Below are 6,198 nucleotides of genomic sequence, written 5' to 3'. Positions count from 1 at the left end.
TGGGCCTGGCAGGCGCTAGCGGGTGCCCCAGGTGGCTGGATTCCTGCGGCCGCTGGCACCCGCTCCTGTGTCTTGCGGGACTCGCGCTTCCTCTCTGACTGCGCTCACTGTCCCCGGCCCACGTGGCAGAACTGCGTACACGCTCTTTTGGGAGCTTCCGGCTTCCTTTTCCTTCCAACTTAACGCCTTCTCAGAGCTGAAGTTTACTGCGGTGCAGTGCTGTGGGGATTCTGAGACTTTTTAAACACACGGAGAGGAGTACAGGGTACAGGGTTCCTTCCGCAGGACCACTCCCAGGTTGCAGGCCTCTGGCTTGAAACGGCTTTGTTTGCAACCTTGAGAGTGGGAGCTCAGTCTCCTTGTACCCTAGGTCCTCAGAGACCTCCTCACAAGGGATCTTGGTGTGGTGGGAAGCTTTGGCCCTAGCGCTCTGAGTTCTGAGGGTTGCAGCCAGCTTCTCTGGGTCTTTAAACACTCCTTTCTTGGCTGTTGTCTCCAGAGACAGGAGGGTAGAATTACAGTGCCTGAGGATGGACTGATATAACATAAGACCTCATCTCATCATCTCGGCTGTTTATTATTGGTTAGGAACACATTAACTTGTTTGATTTTTAGACATTTTTGACCGACAGAATGGAAGGTGGGAGGCCTTCTCCAAACATCTTCTTGATTTTCTACACTGGGTGCAGATCTCCAGGGAAAAGGCAAATCTGGGTGTCAGCGTATCAGCCAGAGTGACTAGTTTATTAGGGCCTCTCAGCTTTTACTGAGCCACTTGTGATGAGAGCCAGGGTGGGGGTGTTGCAGTCGGAATTAGACATGAAATGTCTTTGCCAGTTTGGAAAGAATCTTGCATTCAGCAAATATTTATAGAATGCCTCTCCCATGCCAGCAGGGAACAAGATAGAAATGGTTTGCATGGAACTCACGTGCAAAATGAGTCCCCTTGGGCACCTGTCTATAAAGCTGGGGGTTTTCTGTAGAGTTTACTGGAAGGGGGTAGAATTCTGATGCCTGTATTGCATATAGTTGACATTTATTAAATGGGAGTGCTTCTAAGAGTGTGTGTGTGTGGGGGGGGATACTGGGATTACTTTTGAATTATCTTGGGGCAAACTAGGTGGTGTGGTGGTGGTAGTGAAGATGGCTGAAGCCCACACGGCCAACTATGTGGTTCAAGTCCCAGACCCTGCTTGAAGAAACACACCAGGCACGTGTGTGTTTGTACCCAAAATCCCCAGAGGAAAATGGAGGAGAAGGGATTGCCTCAGGTGTGGTCACCCCCTATGGGGGAAGTGTTTTCTCACATTCCTTCCCTCTCTCTCTCTCTAGCATGCACACACACCCTATAGCCAATTAAAAATAAATAAGCAGTTTGGAATGATCTTTTCGTCAACAATTAGAGTATTATGTAAGGTATCATTACTAGGCCACAACTTTTCACCTTTTCCTTACAGGAAAACACTAGACTAGTGTTAAAAACAGAGTGGGGTTATGTTTAAAATAGCCTCACTTTAATCTGGAGAGCATTTTCCCTGCCACTTGATTTCCTTGTAAAATTAATGTGGTGCATTTAAAGTGCAGAATGGGCAACGTGATTAGAGCCTTGATGTAAATATTGGATGATGCATATTTTTGGTCTTGGCAAGCTGCTGGATTTAAACAGGGTACGAATGGCATAAGACTGCCTGCTGATCTCTTTGAGTTTAGAAGACATGGCCGCTTGGGAACCAGCAGTTAGTGTAATGGCTATGTCGCTGGACTCCCACATAGTCGACCGCGGTTCGTGTCCCGGACCCGGTGGCTTAACACTCACGCTGTGTGCGTGTGTGCCCAAGATCCTGAGAGGAGAATGGAGGAGAAGGGATTGCGGCGTGACCATCCCCCCTGGGGGGTGATTTCTCGCTTTCTGTCTCTCTGTCTCTCTCTGTCTGGCGAGCGTACGTGCCCTATAGCGAAAACCTCTCCAAAAAAAAAAAAAAGAAGACATGGCCGCTTCGCTGTTGAGAATCCATGATGCCAGCACCATCTCCGCAGATTGCTAAGGCAGTAACAGCCTACGTAGAAAACACAGGTGCCAGTGTCCGGAGCAAACAAGGCTGAGGAAAACCACATCCTACCCCCAAATCATAGAATGGTGGAGCTGGAATGTCTTTCAAGACCATATAGCCGCATACACCTCTTTCTGCAGACATAAAACTGAGGCCCAGGAAGGTGTGCTAAGGTGTCCAGAATTCCCACAACTGGACCTATATAATGACAGAACAGGGCCTCAAGCCTGGCCTTCTACCAGCTAGATAGCAGGCACTTGTGAAACCAGAAGTGTGGCCTCTGGGCCCTGTTTCATTGTGTGAGTAGAAGAGGTGACCCAGCCTTAAGGAAGAGGGGGTGTAGGTGCAAGCATAAGGCAGCCACCCCAGAGCCCACCGCATCCCACCTAGGAATGAGTGTAGGCCACACATCTGTGTGTCCGGGCCCCATGAATGTCGCTGGCAGGTGGCAGATGCCTGATTCGCTGCCAGTTTCATCTGGTCACTTAAACAGCGGTTCAGCTGAATGAGCAGGGAAGTGGTGCTGCAGCTCCCAGGGGAGGAAATTGCTGTGGAGCTGAGAGACGCCTCAGCCCAGCGCCACTGCGTCCTCATCAGCACACTCTGAGGTGCCACAGGTTAGGACTCAACGTATGAATTTAGGAGGACACAGTTCAACCATAACCTTCACCTACAAGGGTGGCTTGCAGAGGGGGATGTCTTGTCAAAGATGGAGTCACCAGCTAGCCCCATGGGCCTACGGCCATCATGCAGGCTTGGAAAGACCTCCCGGGCTGAGACCTTTGACCAAGTCTCCATGTAGCTGGGCTTCCAGGATTTTGCAGGGTCCAGGTTGCTCAATAATGACAGCTTCTGTCTGCTTGCCACAGTAGTTATTGGCAACCAGAGCTGAAGGGTAGAAGTGCTCAGATCAGGGACAGTGCCGACCCGGGCTCTGGCTGTTTCACCTCGTCACGAGCTTGAGGCACTCAAAGGCAGACTCAGTCTGCCTGGCACGAACTGGTCTCAACTGCTCAGGGTTACAGTGTTTTGAGATTAGGGTGCTGGATTTAATGCAGTGTGTCCACGTAGCAGAGCGATCGCAAGAGGTTCCTGAAACACAGTGAGGTAGTGACATTTCTCAGGACCAGGTCCCAGGAGAGAAAGACACAGGGCAGGGCTTAGTATGAACCCTTCCAGCCTCGATGCAGGTAGCCGTTCTGACCAAGTAAATCGAGCTTTGGAGATAAGGCTTTCCTAGTCTAAAGAGGAAGTCAGACCCTCCTCTCTCTGAGATTAGCCCAGTGATCTGTCATCCGTCATGGGAGAAACATGGGATGAACGACCAGCTGTTAAAAACTGACAACGACTTGACTGACCAGAGGAGTCCCTGTTTCAGACTGATATTTTGTATAATGAAGACGTTTTGATGAGGCAGAAATTCCATCTCAGGCCTTAAACACATTTCCTGCTTCTAGCCCAGAAGGCCTGGTAAGTCTCATTCTTGTTTCCTACCTTTGAACGAGATCATAGACAAGGTCCTCCCCTCTGAGATGGCTCGCTCGGGTGGCCAGACTCAGTTTCTGTGCTTGCTCGGTGGCCTTGGCCAAGAACTTAACCGCTGTGAGCATCGGTCTCCGAATGACGTGGAGACAATAAAACATTTCCAGTAAGGTCTAATGCTGTAAAGGACTCCAGCTGACACTGGGAGACAGCACTTCCTAGTGAGTAAGCCCCCAAGACCTGGGTTCCTATCCCAACTTTGCTTCTTAGGATTTATTGGACAAGCTTTTTCATTTTTGTGCTTTTCATCATTTGTAAAATGGGTGTTAATATGAAAGGCCTGTCTGTTGGGTGTTTGTGATGATGAAATGAGTAGGCCACTGATGGACTTAATAAGTGCCTGTGGCAGGTAAATACTCAGGTGTACTTGATTACCAAGACGGGTACAGATTGTTCAACCTAGAGGCTCTGGCCTGTGGACAGTTGGGCTGTCTATCCCAGTTGTACTTTGCTGTAGTGCCAGCAGGTGGCGACATTGGCCACATCTTGGCTTTCCTGGTCTCCATTTTAGAGGTCCAGTTCTCTGGTGTGTGCAGCAGGATTCAATCGTTACATTTCTCCCTGTAATCTTTGCAAGATGTGATTTCCATAAACAGCCAGAGCCAGTTGGATGACTGGATGAGGTTTTTGAAGATCCCATCCCAGCCTTTCTGCAGACAGTAGCCACTCCTCTTGCTTCCATGTCCAGTACTGCACAGTCCTTGCTGAGGACTGAGTCGCAGGGTCATTGTGCAGCCTGTGGTGTAGACTGAAGCTTCAGGCTGCTGGGGGTGAGCTGCATGTCAGCAGGCCATCTGGTTAGAATTTTTTTTTTTTTTTCCTTCTTGGTTTTCACTATCGGGTACATGCACTCAGCTCACTAGAGAGAAACGGAGGGAAGTGAGACATCAACCCTCAGTGAGGATGGCCGCACCACAGTCCCTTCTCCTCTCAGGAGTTTGGACACGCACGCACACACACCTGGTGTGATTTCCAAGCCACCAGGTCCAGGACTCAAACTGCTCAGTTGGCCAAGTGGGATCCAGAGCCTTAACCTGCATGCCCCCTGATGGCCCTGGCTAGCTTTTCTTAACCTGTTGCCATGCTGGACTAGCTCCTAGACTGAGACGGTAGCTCCAGAACAAAGTCAGGTGTGTTTTGTGTAAATGGACCTGAGAGCTCAATGTTGAAATCAGAGTCCGAGATCCCATGGCCCAGGGAATATCCAGAATCAGCCAAGTCTACATGATAATAAGTTAAAAAGCCAGTTTTCATAGCTGGGACCCTAAAGAGTGGGCTGTGAGTAGTTTCAGAGCCAGCGGTTCATTTCTGACCAGGATGAAAACATGAGCTGGGCCATTCACCAGCCTCCAGTGAGTTGTGGTGCTTCAGAGGTTCGTGAGATGAGAGAAAATGGAGAAGCCAGGCTAGAGGAAGGGTTAGGATTGTGGGGGAAAAAAAGGAAAGAAATTAATTTATATCAAACTAGCATGATTTAAATATATTGATTTAAGTGAACACATGTTGATTTTTGAAAAGTATGACATTGGTTAGTCTTCACTTACTAACGTTAATTGACCTGCAATCTATAGCCTGCTGTAGTTTCAGTAATGTGCCACAAGGTGGCAACAACGTCAAAAACTGACTTAGCCGCTTTGGGAAATTACAAGGACACTTGACATTATGTAAACTTGTCGGAAACCAGCAAAGTTCTTCAGGAAAATCTTGATAAACTGTCCTTGTGTTCTTCTTTTGTTGTTTTGTTTTGTTTTGTTTGTTCAGGAAATTGAGCGCTATGGATTTAACCATCTTCTCACATGCTGATATAAATCAACTTGTGTTAACTTGACCTGAAAATGTACTGAGTTTAGATGTTTGATTAATTCTTAACTCAGGAATTTTTCTCCAAAAGCTGCTTTCTTCTTTTTATTTAGTAGAAATTTTACTGAAGTGACAATAGCTACCATGTCAGGTGAACACTTAGAGGATAACACTAGGTTTTTGTTTGTTGTGTTAGAGAGATTTCTGCTATAGGGTGCATGCACTCGCCGGAGAGACAAAGTGAGAAATCACTCCCCAGAGGAGGTGGCCACACCGCAGTCCCTTCTGCTCCTCCTGCTGCATTCTCCTGTCGGGATTTGGTGCACACATGCACATGCGGCTGGTGTGAGTTTGAAGTCACCCGGTCTGGAACTCGAACGGAGGTCAGCCATGCGGGAGTCCAATGACACAGTCTTTACGCCATCTGCTGGTCCCTTTTTTTTTTCCCCTTAAAGTTTATTTATTTCTTGAGGGAAGCAAGGAGAGGGAGGGGATTGGTGCAACTCCCAGCAGGGTCTTCACAGCCTGCCGCCCCTAGTCTCAGCCGGTGTGGTCATGGCAACTGCAGGTGTGTTCAGGGAGGGCGCTGGGTGCAGACTCTCATCCCTTCCCATGTACGTCCAGCTGAGTTACTTCTGTGCTCTGGGCTGGCCCAGGACCAGGTTTCTTTAGCTCGCTCTAGTCCCTGAGGGCAAGGGTTTTCAAGATAATCAGAGAGATGCAGTATGATGCTTGGTCTTGAAAAAAAAAAAAAAAGTACGCCTACCTTTGAATTACTTATTTATAGTTACAGAAATGTATAAAC

General features: G+C 48.4%; 1 protein-coding gene and 1 long non-coding RNA gene across 3 annotated transcripts in view; one reads left to right on the top strand and one right to left on the bottom strand.

Annotated features, from left to right (window-relative positions):
* Positions 1-6,198, top strand: part of MTAP (methylthioadenosine phosphorylase) — a 46,445-nt gene that overhangs the window by 489 nt on the left and 39,758 nt on the right. The gene's annotated exons all lie outside the window — the stretch shown is intronic.
* Positions 4,639-6,198, bottom strand: part of LOC102501121 (uncharacterized) — a 99,141-nt gene continuing 97,581 nt past the window's right edge. The window contains exon 7 of one of the 2 annotated variants that reach the window (XR_003547600.1): positions 4,639-4,999. This is a non-coding gene — a long non-coding RNA (uncharacterized LOC102501121). Of the gene's footprint in view, positions 5,000-5,906; positions 6,079-6,198 lie in introns of those variants that run through there. The other variant, XR_003547598.1, reaches the window with a different exon arrangement.

The sequence above is a fragment of the Tupaia chinensis genome, unplaced genomic scaffold (assembly GCF_000334495.1).
Source record: "Tupaia chinensis unplaced genomic scaffold, TupChi_1.0 Scaffold144450_1, whole genome shotgun sequence".
Classification (NCBI taxonomy): Eukaryota; Metazoa; Chordata; class Mammalia; order Scandentia; family Tupaiidae; genus Tupaia; species Tupaia belangeri.
This window is presented reverse-complemented; position numbering and strand designations above follow the sequence as displayed.